General features: G+C 41.4%; 1 protein-coding gene across 3 annotated transcripts in view; it reads left to right on the forward strand.

Annotated features, from left to right (window-relative positions):
• Positions 1 to 839: 839 nt before the first annotated feature.
• Positions 840 to 13,368, forward strand: part of dyrk1aa (dual-specificity tyrosine-(Y)-phosphorylation regulated kinase 1A, a) — a 114,692-nt gene continuing 102,163 nt past the window's right edge. Inside the window, exons 1-2 of one of the 3 annotated variants that reach the window (XM_043701348.2) lie at positions 841 to 1,185; positions 1,447 to 1,549. The gene's annotated coding sequence lies outside the window, so the exon portion shown is untranslated. Of the gene's footprint in view, positions 1,186 to 1,446; positions 1,550 to 13,368 lie in introns of all 3 variants that reach the window. The other 2 variants (XM_043701351.2, XM_043701347.2) reach the window with 2 other exon arrangements.

A 13,368-nucleotide genomic window follows, 5' to 3' on the forward strand; every position in this document is an offset into this window, starting at 1 on the left:
CCTCTACATCGTTTACCTCGCCGTGCGGCTCTGCAAATAAGCTCAATGGGAGGCAAGCCCATTCTGTCGCAGCGTCTGTATACTTCAGTGTGTTTGTAGGTCATCTTTATTCGAAATATCTCCCACCCCGCCTCCTCTGCTGCTGTTGGAAGGTGCGCAAATGAAGCCGCACCCGCAATTCAAAAAGAAACAAATAAAACTTCATAGAGACAAACGCACAGCGTTTGCTCTACGCCCCCTTCCCAAAATAATCACTGACCAATATAGGTCAGTGTTCAGGGATGCAATGGAAGAAGGTTTCCAGTTGGATTTTTCGGTTTTGTCGGGGTGGAGAAGAAGAAAGGGAATCTGGTCCTTGATAAAAAGTTTGGCATCTCTAGCAAAACAAGTCTGGTGACTAAGACTGTGTGACACTTTCAAAGGAGCAACACATAAAAAAAAAGAGGGGTTGGGGAAACACAGCAAATAAGAAAAACGCCCCTCAATTGTACAACCTTTTCAAAGACAGCAATGTGTTACAAAGAAAAATATACACAGAAACCTCCATCAGGTCATAGAGGGCAACCACTCCCTTTCCAGCACGATGTTTCTGCGGTTCTGGGTGATTTGGGCCTTGGGTCGAGAGAGAGTGGAGATTTGTGATTGACGGCCTCCCGTGGCAACAAGCCACGCCCCATTAATCAGGGCAGCATCCGGGGCATTGCGGTCGGCAACATCCTCAGCGGCGCCAGGCCCCGCCTATCCCCTTGCTGACGTCAGGGGCTCATCCGGGGCACCCGCTGTGATTGACAGTCCCCATAGCAACGCGCTCCGTCCGCCGCCATTTTGTTGTTAAGAGGAGAGAGAAGAGAGAGAAAAAAATTTTTTCAGGGCTTTCCCGCCTCGGAATTTTTTTTTACCCGCGGGGAGGGGGTATTTTTTTTTCCTCTCTCAACCTTATCCCCTCCTTACCCCTCACCCACCCACCCTCTCCTTACCACTACCACAACCTTCCCTACCCTTCTCCTCCGTTCTGATTTTTTTTTCCCCTCCTCCCTCCGAAGGCGAGATCGGGAGATTCGGAGAGCGGGAGGAGAAAGTTGAATGGTCGGAGCGGCCGGAGAAGTCGGGCTGGCGAGCAGCGCAAGGAGGTGTAAAGCGGGTTTGAAAAAAGGCGGCGCCGAGGAGGTGTTTGCTGTTGCGCAGGTTTGTAGTGCGCGCCATTTTGTGAAATAAAAAAAGAGGGGGGAAAGACCGAGTGAGAGGAGGAAAGGTGGGGAGGGGGAGGTCAGAGACACCGTTTAATCCCGAATAGTCACTCACTTCGAAGGGGCGGCAGGCTGCTCGGGGGAGGCGGAATGAGGTGATTCTAAATTCCCCGACTGGAGATTTATTTATTATTTTCTTTCACACTACCTCCACCATTCCTTCCCCCTCCCTTCCCTATAACACCCGCCCCTTCCCCAGAAAGGAGGGGACTGTAAGCCCAGGCGGCGGCGGTAGCGGCTTCTCAGCAACGAGAGTGTCCTGGGTAACAGAGGGAGGGAGAGAGAAGAGAAATCGGGGAGAGGTTTGTCTTGACTTTCATTCTAATGTATCAGCCACTTAATTCTATGCTTTCTTCCCCGCCAACCCTAGCGGCCTGACACTTATTTAAAACGTTGTTCGAATTTGTTTGATTGGGGTCTCTTTAAAACAAGGTGCTATTGGGTCAGAGAGGAAGATGGGCCCTTTTTGACAGCGTTACTGCGCTGAATGTGTTAAAGTGTATGTTGCATCCCCAAGTGTCAGCCACAGGGCACAGCAATGTAGCAGGAATTAGAAATGTTAAGCATGTCATTTTCAGGTATATATGACAGTTGTGCTGTTTCAGTGATTTGGAGAAATTTTACTGAGACGTTTAGCTTGGGTTTATTTAGCCAGTGCATGATGCACAATTCATGTCAGCTTTGATTCCCAGTCTTTAGTTATACACTGTGATTTCCTTATTTTCCTTTGCTATTGTCACATCAGTGGAAAAGAAGAGTTTTCTTGTGCAAAATCGTGATTTGGGTGATGTCTGCCAAAAAAAATTAAATGTTGGATCTGTAATATGTACAACTCAAAGTAATTTAAAACATTATATATTCTGAAAAGAATTTTTATTTAATTTACTTTTTGTGCAAAGAATGGACAGATGTTAAACTTCTCAGATCTCAGTAATACCATTCTTTTTAAACTGTGTCTAACCATGAGGTATGACTATTTTAATTCTAAAAACTGCAGTTGTTAAGTTTTTTGACTGATAAAGTCAAACTTTAACCTGATGTGTACAGGTGTGAGATTCTATGCCCAATTTCAACATGCCAAATTGTGACACTGCACTAATTTGCACTGTTAGGAGCTGTTACATCTGTTAACAGCAATCGACAACATCGCTGAACAAATTAATGACAGTTATTTAAGTGGCTTGATGAATATTTTGAGAACACTATGTAGACTAACGTATGTTATTCTGGTCAAGTGAAGAGAGTTTTATTTAGATTTTGTTGCCACTGTCATCTTCAATAAATGAAATGTCAATTGCCCGTAATTACCTTTTGGGATTAACCTTTTTATCTCCCAGTGCACATTCTGGCTTGGATCTCCAGTGACTTTCAGTTGATCTCAGTAGAGGAATCCTTCCAAAAATATCTTTAACATTCCTTTGTTTTCAATACTTAGACCTCTGAAAATGTTCTATACCAAACTGATACTTTGACTTCACCAGAAAATGTGATTGTGATTGGAATTTGATTGTCGGACAGATGGTATTTTAAAGTCTGTAGAGTTGAAATACTGGTGAAAACTTCAATCTTTGTGGCAAGGTCTGCTTAGAAAAAAAGCATTGCTGATTGAATTCTTTGAGCTTTCTAACGAATATCAAAACAAGTCCAGCAAAAATCTGCTCCAGGCTCTACAGTGTTCTGGTACTTGGGGCGTTTTGATATCTGACTTGTATTTTATACATCTGATTGTGCCAGATTAAGTCTGGGTAACACTCACCTAAGTTGTAGATGTGTATGTTCAGCACCAGTCCAAAGACAATGTTGGCTGATAGATGAGGCAGGAAGTCAAGACCCTATTTACTGTCTCAAATGATTGTCGAATATCCCATGACACTTCAAGGAAGAGAAGGCAGTTTCCCAGATCTTCTGACCATCAATTGTCCATCAATTACTATTGTAAACTATTGAATGGTGCATCATTTCATTGCTAATTGAGGGATCTTGCTCTGCAAATTAGCTGCCAAATTTTCCTTCAGTGCTGACTCCGTTTCAAAGCACTGTGACATTGAATTAGTGAATGGTGCTTCATTAGAATGTGATTGCAATACAATTTGATAGGGTTCAAAGCATAGGTTGGTAAAAATTCTCTTTCTTTTCTCTAAATTAAATCAGTTTGTTCTGATTAAACAAAAATGTGGCAGGGGCAATATGCTTGCTATCCAAATATGATAGTTTGTGTTCCTGGAAGTGAACTGTGTTAACTGAGTTCCAAGTTCTGCTTTCCTGTTAGTGTTCTCACCAACATTCATTGCATGCCTTTTTATCTACATGTAAATTTCAGGAACCTTTTTCTGTGATCAAGTCCCTCTACGGGCATGATCCTCCTGAGCCCAACAACCACATTGAGTATTAGTCCTCTATTCTTCCTCTAAATACCCAGTTTTAATGTTGTATCCTCTCATCTCAGGATGAAATGCCCACTTTTGACTCTTCATTCTACAAGGCTGTTGTTACATTGCTCTTCTCCCCTCTTTGAAAACCATTTACAGTTAGATTTTCATCCCCTGTATTTCTTCAGGTCTGGTATTTGATAGCAAGCAAGTTTTTTTTCCCACTTGAATTATGTACATTAGAGCATAATGTTATTCTAATTGTTCTAGTCTGGTTACAGTGTGGTAGACATTTGATGGCGATTAATGCATAATCAGTGTATGTAGTTGAAAAAGTTGCTTAGTGGTTTGTGTTGAGGGGGAATTTATTTTTCTTTTACAGAGGTGCTTTTGTGATTTGCTAATTAATGTACAATTTTCAATTGTGATTGTGTGGTGGCCAGATTGCAAAAGTACTCATGCTTATTGTTGTTGCAAGAGAAATGTGAATTTGGCAGATTTCCACTAAAAAGACACTTTGAAAACAAAAGTTGATTGTAATGCTGTGTTCAGAAAAATGTCAGTGTACTAATTTGTGTATTTCATTCAAGTAGACTGTTCAGTTTTAAATCATTGTTCAGCGTAAAAATCTTTTGTTTGTAAGAAAAATATGAAGTATTGAACTGTAAAAAAACTAAAATAATGTACATGTCATTGTTCTAAAATGCCATGAGTTAGAAAAGCTGAAGCCTGCTGAATTGTCATGTTCATCTTGTCATGTTTTCCTTAAGTGAGTCAGCAGGGGTGATTGCGTCATGGAGCTGTGATGTGAGAGTGGGATGTGAATGAGAAACATTTAATTTGAATAATTTGAATTTGACCAGATCATGGTTAGGTATTTTTTTGTTCTTTTTCACCTTTTTGAATCCGAAATCTGCAGTACAGGACAGACACCGTTTAGCTCATTGAGCCTTTGGAGCTTTGAAAGGAAAGTTGTGCTGCACTGTTAAATTCTCGAGTACCTGTCCATCTCCCTTTTAAAGATATTTATAAATACAACTTCTATTACCTTTTCAGGTGCAGTGTTCCCGATTCTGCCAATTCTGAAGATAGTTCTCCCAATTTACCCCTTTAAATATTTTGGTTCTGAAATTGTGTTACTGTTTCTTTTGAGGGGTGATGCCAGATTACAAGATTAGATTAGATTAGATTACTTAGTGTGGAAACAGGCCCTTTGGCCCGACAAGTCCACACCGACCCACCGAAGCACAACCAACCCAGACCCATTCCCCTACATTTACCTCTTCACCTAACACTACGGGCAATTTAGTATGGCCAATTCTATATGGGAATGTTAATTCTTAATCTTTTTTCATCATTAACACAGCTACAAATTAGAAACGTCATTTTCTCATTCATCCCATTTAAGGTGATTTAACACAGCATAATGTTTCCCAACAGTATTATTTCTTAGTTATTTTTTCTATAGTCTTATTTTATACTGTAAAACATGTGCAGATATATTGTGAACTTGTCCACTTTGGTAAGTAATAGGTAAAAGCACAGAACTTTTTAACATGTTACAAGATGGGGAAAATGTATATTTGGAAGTACTTAGATGTTCTTTTGCACAAATCATGTTACTGCACAGGTATACAGCAATTAAGGAAGCAAATGGTATATTAGCTGCTGATGCAAAGAGATTTGCACAGAACAATAAAGAAGTCTTAATATAATTTATAGAACATTGGTGTGGCTGCAGGTACTCCCAACAGGTTTACTCTCCTTTGTGAAGAAGGGGTTTAGTTGGAAAAGAACACAATTGAAGATGTTTGAAATCTGAAACACAACTTGAGAAACTTAAACGGTCTGGTAGCATCTGTAGAGAGAGAAAAACAACATTCATGCTTTGAGCTGCAATGTTACCTCAATTTCTTGGTTCACAGACGAGGCCAGGTCTGCTGAGTTTTCCCAGCACTCTGCACTTGCGTTGAAGAATTTAGTTGCTTTGGAGGGAGAACAACGAATATCCATGCAATTGAGTCCTTGGATGAGAGGATTGTATAATGAGAAGAAGTTTAACGACACTGCCTGTATTCCATGGAAAGCAAAACGATGCAGTGTAATATAATTCAAACATATATTCTTATGAGGCTTGTCAGGATAGATGCTGAAAATACTTCTTCCAGTTGGGGAATGTAGAATCCAGGGTCTCAAAATAAATGTTGGTCATTTGGGATTGAGATGAGACAAAGAGATTTAAAATATGATTCTTTGAAATTCATGACTGGAAAGATCTATCAAAACTTTGTCCACAAAACCCTAAAATTTAGGAGTAAATGTATGTAATTCAGCCCATTGAGTCTGCTCTATCATAGACTGAGATCATGGCTGACGTGATAATCCTCTATTCTGCCTGTCTCCGCTCTCGTATCCTTACTTATCTTGCCTCAACAGCCCTCTGTGATGAAGAATTCCAGAGATTTGCAAACCTTACAAGAAATTCCTCCTCATCTGTGTCTTAAATATGCAACAAATTGTCCTGTGATTATGCTGTCTGGTCCTGGGCACTTTCAAAAGGGAAATGATCATTTCCTATCTATCTTGTCATGCTCTTGAAGAATCTTGAATGTTTCAGCAAGGTCACCTCATTCTTATGTATTCCAATGAGAACCGGACCAACCTACTCTGCCTCCTCATAGTAGCTCTACAGCTGGTATCAGTCTAGTGAAAGTTTTCTTAACTTTTCTTCGCTTTCTCAAAGTCAGTATATCTTTCCTTAGATAAGGGGCTAACAATATTCGCTGTATTCCAACTATAATCTGATTAGTCCCTTGAATAGTTTTAGCCAAACTATTCAACTCCATTCCCTGTGAAATTAAGGCCAAATTTCCATGTGCCTTTCCTATTACTTGATGAACGTAGATGTCATTCATCATTCGTGGACACGGACTCCCAAATCCCTCTTCTGTACCTTTCTGCAGTCTTTCTCCATTTAACTAATATTAAGCTCTTCTCTTCCTACTAAAATGTATAACCTCACATTTTCTGATATATTGATTTGAAGTTATTGCCAACATAAATCTGTCAATACTTTGCAGCAGATTTTTTATCATCCTTGCCACTTGCCTTTGGATGTATTCTTGTCATTCACAAACTTGGTATAGTATATTCACTTTCCTCATCCATGTAATTCATATATAAATACTCATCACAACACTGATCTCTGTGGCACTCCACTAGGTACAGGTTGCTATCCTATAAATACCCCTTTACCTTAACACTTAGGGTAGACCTGCAAGTGATGTCAAGACAGAACAGCAAGAGCTGCTTTAAATGTGTAAAAAGCAAGTGGGAATTCAAAATCAACAAAGACCCCTTAGAGAACAGTATTGGGGAAATAATGGGGAACCAGGAAATCTCAGTAGTTAATCATTACTTTGCATCAATCTTCACAGCAGAAAACACAAACATTCCAAAATTACTCAATGATCAAGGGGCAAAAGAAGAAAATAAAGACTATCACTAGAAAAAAACTGCTATGCAAGCTAATGAAGTTAAAAGACTGGTAAGTTCTCTAGATCTGATGGGGTGCATACTAGGATATTAAAGAAGTAGCTACAGAGTTTGTGGATGTGCTGGCAATAATCTTAGGAATTCTTAGATTCTGGAAAAGTTGCATAGGTTTTAAAAAAACTGCCACTGTAACACTTTTGTTTAAATAGGGAAGCAGACAAAGCAGGTAACAATAGGTCACTTAACATCAGTTATTGGGAAAATGTTAGTCAATTGTAATGAATGTAATAGCAGAAAAAAATGATTAAACAGAATTGGCATAGCTTCATGAAAGGGCAGTGTTGTATAATAAATGTGCTGGAATTCTTTGAGGTGGTAGCAAGCAGTGTAGATAAATGGGAAGCAGCGAGTGTATTATAACTGGATTTTCAGAGGCTTTGATAAGGTCCACATGAGGCCATTTAACAAGATATGCGCCTACAGTGTTGGAGGTAATAGATCAGCATGGATAGAGAATTGGCTCAATAATACAAGACAGTGTTGGGATAAGGGGGTATTAAGAGGATGGCAATCTGTACCTAGTGGAGTGCCACAGAGATCCGTACTGTGATTACTATTAATAAACATATATGAATGACTTCGAGAGTCATCAAACCACTTAGTTGTACAGCACAGAAACAGTCCTTCAGCCCAGTTTTTCCATGCTGACCAGGTTTCCTAAACTGAACTAGTCCCATTTGCCTGTGTTTGGCCCATATCCCTCTAAACATTTCCTACCTGTGTACCTGTCCAAATGTCTTTTAAATGTTGTAATTGTACCTCCCTCTACCACTCTGTCTGGTACCTTGTTTCACATATGCACCACTCTGGGGAAAAATGTTGGTTCTCAGGTCCCTTTTAAATCTTTCCCCTCTGGAAACCTGTGCCTTCTGGTTTTGGACTCCCTAATCTGGGAACCAGGTCTTGATTATTCACCTTATCGATGCTCCTCATGATTTTATAAACTCATGTAAGATTACCCCTTAGCCTCATGTGCTCCAGGGGGAAAGTACCCAAGCTGATACAGCTGCTCCTTATAATACACGTCTTCTAGCTTAGCAAGCAAACCTATATCCAGAATCTCAACCTGAGCTACAAATCTTCTCATAGCTCGCTAACACATCTATTCTGAGTAGCATCCTTGTAAATCTTTATTGCATCTTTCCAGTTTAATAACATTCTTCCTAGCAGGGTGATCAGAATTGTACGCAATATTCCAAATGTGACCTTACCAATATCTTGTATGTTGTAACATGATGACCTGACTCTTTTACCGACTGCTCTGACCAATGAAGGCAAGCATGCCAAACCCCACATTCTCAACCCTGTAGACCTTTTACACTACTTTCAAGAAACTATGTACCTGCACTTCCCAGAATCTTACCATTAACTGCGCAAGTCCTGCACTGGTTTATCTTACCGAAATTTTGATTTGATTTATTTTTATGTTCTGTAACAGTAAAAAGTGTTCTTTTTGTGCTATTCGGACAAATCATACCTTACATAAGGGCATTGGGTAATTGAACAGAATGCAGAATATAGTGTTACACCCACAGAGGTGCAGAGAGAGATCAACTCTTAATATCTGGGAGGTCCATTCATAAGTCTGACAATAGTGGGGAAGAAGGTGTTCTTGAGTCTGTTGGTATGTGTTTTCAAACTTGGGCATCTTCTGCCTGATGGAAGAGAGTACAACTGGGGAGGGAGGGGTATTTGATTATGGTGGTGGCCTTCCAAAAGCAGCGGAAACTGTAGATGAGTTAATGGAAGGAATGCTGGTTTTCATGGACTTGGCTGGGTTCACAACTCTTGATTTCTTGCGGTCTTGAACACAGCAGTTGCTCTACCACACTGTGGTGCATCTCTAAAAATTGGTCAGAGTCAATGTAGACATGCAGAATTCCCTTAGCCTTTTGAGAATGTAGAAGCTTTGATGTGCTTGACTAGAGGGTCGATGTGGATAGACCTGAACAGATTGTTGGTGCTATTCCCTCCCAGGAATTTGAACCTCAACGCCCCCCCCCCCCCCCCCCCCACCTCAAACGCCATCTGCCATTCCTCAGTCCACTAATCTTCCGTTCAATATGCCACCAATTTTGGTATCATCCGCAAACTTACTAACTATGCCTACAATATTCTCTTCCAAATCCTCCATAGAAATGATGAATAACAGTGCACCTTGCAGCACACCGGTGGTCACAAGCCGCTTTCTACCAGCATCTGTCTCCTACTGTCAAGCCAATTTTGTATCCAATTGACTTGGTCTCCCTGGATCTCATGTGATCTAACGTTATTATTCAGTCTACGATGTGAAACCTTGTCAAAGGCCTTTCTGAAGTCAGCGTAGACAACGTCTATTGATGTGCTTTCATCTATTGTCTTGATCACCTCTTCAAAAAAAAAATTCAATCAAATTGGTTAGACATTATTTCCCACGCACAAAGCCATGGTGACTATCCCAAATCGGTCTTGCCTTACAAAATGCATGTAGATCTTGTTTCTCAGAATTCTGACCAACAACTTCACCACAACTGATGTTAGACTGACTGGTCTGTTGTTCCCTGCCTTTTTCTTGCAGCGTTTCTTAAATAATACTACAACATTAGCCATTCAGTCTTCCAGCACCTCGACCATGGTTGTCAGTGATACAAATATCTTCACTCGGAGACCTGCAATTTCTTCCCGAGCTTCTCCACAATGCCCTGGGATACACTTGATTATTTATATATGCAATTGTGTAGTTTTGGTTGAGGTGCAAAGCTTTTATGCTGTGCAAAACTGAACCTGAAGCTGGAGAGTTTGGGATGTGGGAGGGAGAAAGAACAAAAATGACAAATGGCATGACACAGGACCAAAATGGGATGATAATGAGACGAGGTTTGCAATAAATGTATGTACCCAATAACAACAAAACCTCTGTCTCCCAGATCCACCCACTTCATGACTTTTAACACTTAACACATTTCTTCTTAATGTTCTTTTTGAGAAGAACAACCTCCACTTTTCCATTTTCTGCATAAATGATGCCCCTCATCCTGTGACCATTCTCTCCAGAGCTGCCACAATCTGCCCTAAAATGCAATATGCGGAATTGAACACAATACTTTGGCAAATGTGAAACTTGTGTTTTATAACATCCATCATAACTTTCTTGCTATTCTTTCTTTCTGCCTGTTTTATTTAAGGGAAGAACTAATTTCAATTCTTTAATGACATGCAAAATACGAATTTTAAGTTTCAAGCATTGGAGGACTAAATTGAGTTGAATTGGAATAAATTTATTGTCATGAATACTGAGGCACAGTGAAAAGCTTTGTCTTGCGAGCAATGCAGGCAAATCAGAGTTAAGTAGCATAGATAAGTAAATAATAGGTAAACAGTGGCAAAAGCAAAAACACAGGTACAGGCTATTGCTAAGAGTTTGAGTCCATTCAGTATTCAGCAACAGTCGGGTAGAAACTGTTTCGAAACCAGTTGGTGCGTGTTCAGGCTTCTGTACTTTCTCCCCGATGGTAGAGGTTGTAGAAAAGTATTGCCAGGGTGGGATGGATCTTTGAGAATGCTGGCGACCTTTCCTTGACAGCGGGCCTGGTAGATGGGTTCTGTAGATGGGAGGTTGGCCTTTGGGATTCTCCGGGCCAAGTTCACCACTCTGTACCCGTCTCCAAACTTGAATGGTACAGTTGTCATACCAGATAGTGATACATGCAGACAGAATGCTCTTGATGGCGCACCTATAAAAGTTGGCAAGGGTATTTGCCGTCATGCCAAATTTCCTCAGCTGCCTGAGGAAAAAGAGGCGTTGTTGGGCCTTTGTAACCAGTGCGTCCACTTGAAGAGTCCAAGAAAGCTTGTCGTGAATGACCACTCCCAGGAGCTTGACACTCTCCACTCGTTCCACCTTTGTTTTGTTAATGTGTAGGGGGCATGAGTATGTCTGTCGAAAGTCAATAATGAGTTCCTTAGTTTTGCTGGCATTGAGAGCTGGGTTGTTCTGACTGCACCATTTTTCCAGATGTTACACCTCCCGTCTGTAGTCTGTTTTGTCGCCATCTGAGATTCAACTGACTATGGTGGTGTCATCAGTGAACTTGTAAATGGCATTTGGCGACGCAGTCATGGGTATATAGTGAATACATTAGGGGGCTAAGTTCGCACCCTCAGGGGACTCCAGTGTTGAGTGTTACTGAGGATGATATAGTGTCCGCAATCTTCACTGATTGTGGCCTGTGGGTCAGGAAACTGAGGATCCGGTTGCAGAGAGTGGGGCTTAGTCTGAGATCACTAAGTTCAGTAATCAGTCTCAAAGGAATAATAGTATTGAAGGCTGATCTGTAGTGAATGAGTAGGATTCTTACGTAGCTATTCTTGTTGTCAAGATGTTCTAGGGAGGAGTGAAGGGCAAGTGATATGGCATCTGATGCGGATCTGTTGGTCTGATAGGCAAATTGGAATGGGTCAAGAGTAGTAGGGAGGATGGAGTTGATTAACGCCATGACCAGCCTTTCAAAGCACTTCATGACCACCAAAATTAGGGCCACTGGGCAGTGGTCATTGAGATATGCTGCATGGGCCACATTAGGCACAGGGATGATGTTGGCCCTCTTGAAACAGGCAGGGATACTGGCCTGCTGCAGGGAGAGATTGAAGATGTCTGCGAAGACCTCTGCCAGTTGATCTGTGCATATTCTGAGTGCACGGCCTGGTACTCTGGTCCCATAGCTTTCCTTGGATTCACATGAAGGAAAACTGATCTGACCTCTGGCTGTTGGGATAGGTTTGTCAGGACCTGTCAGAATAGGTGTTTCCTCTCCGCTGAAATTCTATCCAAAGCGAGCATAGAAGGCTTTAAAATGATATGGGAGGGATGTCATCATCTGCTATCTTACATGTCTCTTTTTAGAACCTGTTCTGTTGTTCAGTCCTTGCCATAGTTGCTAGGTGTCTGTCTGGGTCTCGAGTTTCGATTGGTAATGGTCCTTGGCTGTCTTAATGGCTCTGCGAAAGTCATACTTGGATTCCTTATATTTGAGTGGGTCTCCTGATCTGAAGGTCTCATGTCTGATTTTTAGCAGGTGTTTTATTTCCTGTTGGGGAACACCCTGATTGATTTCCTTTGGTATGCAGTCCTCCACACACTTGCTGATAAAGTCTGTGACAGTGGTGGTATACTCTTCCTGCGAACTGTTTGAACATGGCCCAATCAGCCGATTCCAGACAGCACCGGAGTTGATCTTCTGCCTCTGACCACCACTGGACCTGTATTCACGAGGGGGGGGGGGTCTCCTTCTTGAGCTTTTGCCTGTAGGCCGGGAGAAAAAACACGGCATTATGGCTGGAGTTTCCGAAAGGAGGGCGGGGAATGGAGTGGAAGGCATCTTTGACAGTGGTGTAGCAGTGGTCTAAAGGGTTCAGGTCTCTGGTGAGGCAGGAAATGTTCTGATGGTACTTAGGCAACACCTTCCTTAGATTGGTTTGATTGAAGCCATCAATGTTGGTCAGCTTTGACAATTGCAAGCAAATCCAAGGAGGGGCAAGTGTCGTCCTTTTTTCCCCCCACGCTTGGCGACACAGTATAGTTTTACCTCCTTCATCTTTATTCCAGGCCTGAGAGGGAGAGAGAATGATCGCCCATGGAGACATGCGTTCTCAGTCTTCTCTGGAATCATAGTTTCTTAATGAAGTATATAGTCATTTTACAGGGAGGAGCATCCAGATAAGGTAACATACATATTGATTGGGTGACTGTTACAATCAGTGAGTGTCAATAGTAAAGATTAAGCCATCTGCTGTTAAACAATGAATGATTGGCTTCACATAATGATGTTACATACTGAATGCTACCTCATAGTTAAATGGCTCTTCATAATGAATGCTTTTCCACCTTGTTAACCCATTACCCTTGCCTCCAGTACTCCATTGTTAACTGTAGGTTCTTATCTGGTCTGAGTCATGCTCAGCTGAACCTCTTGTTTCACAAAACTCAGAACTTAATTCTTTCCCTGCCTGCTTATACCCTATATACATTCTCAAGAGGATGTATATAGGGTATAAGCCTCCTTGAAAAATTACCCAACAATATCTGAGAAACCCTGGCTTAAGACCATCCATAAGTGGAGGGAAAGCAACTGGGAAAGATCTGTGTTCCTCACATCTCATTGCTCAACTTCAGCATGCTGTTGGCATCAACAGACAACCTGTGCATACCACCCTCTCAT

The sequence above is a fragment of the Chiloscyllium plagiosum genome, unplaced genomic scaffold (genome assembly GCF_037043375.1).
Source record: "Chiloscyllium plagiosum isolate Xiang-an unplaced genomic scaffold, Cpla_swu_hap1 HiC_scaffold_12, whole genome shotgun sequence".
Classification (NCBI taxonomy): Eukaryota; Metazoa; Chordata; class Chondrichthyes; order Orectolobiformes; family Hemiscylliidae; genus Chiloscyllium; species Chiloscyllium plagiosum.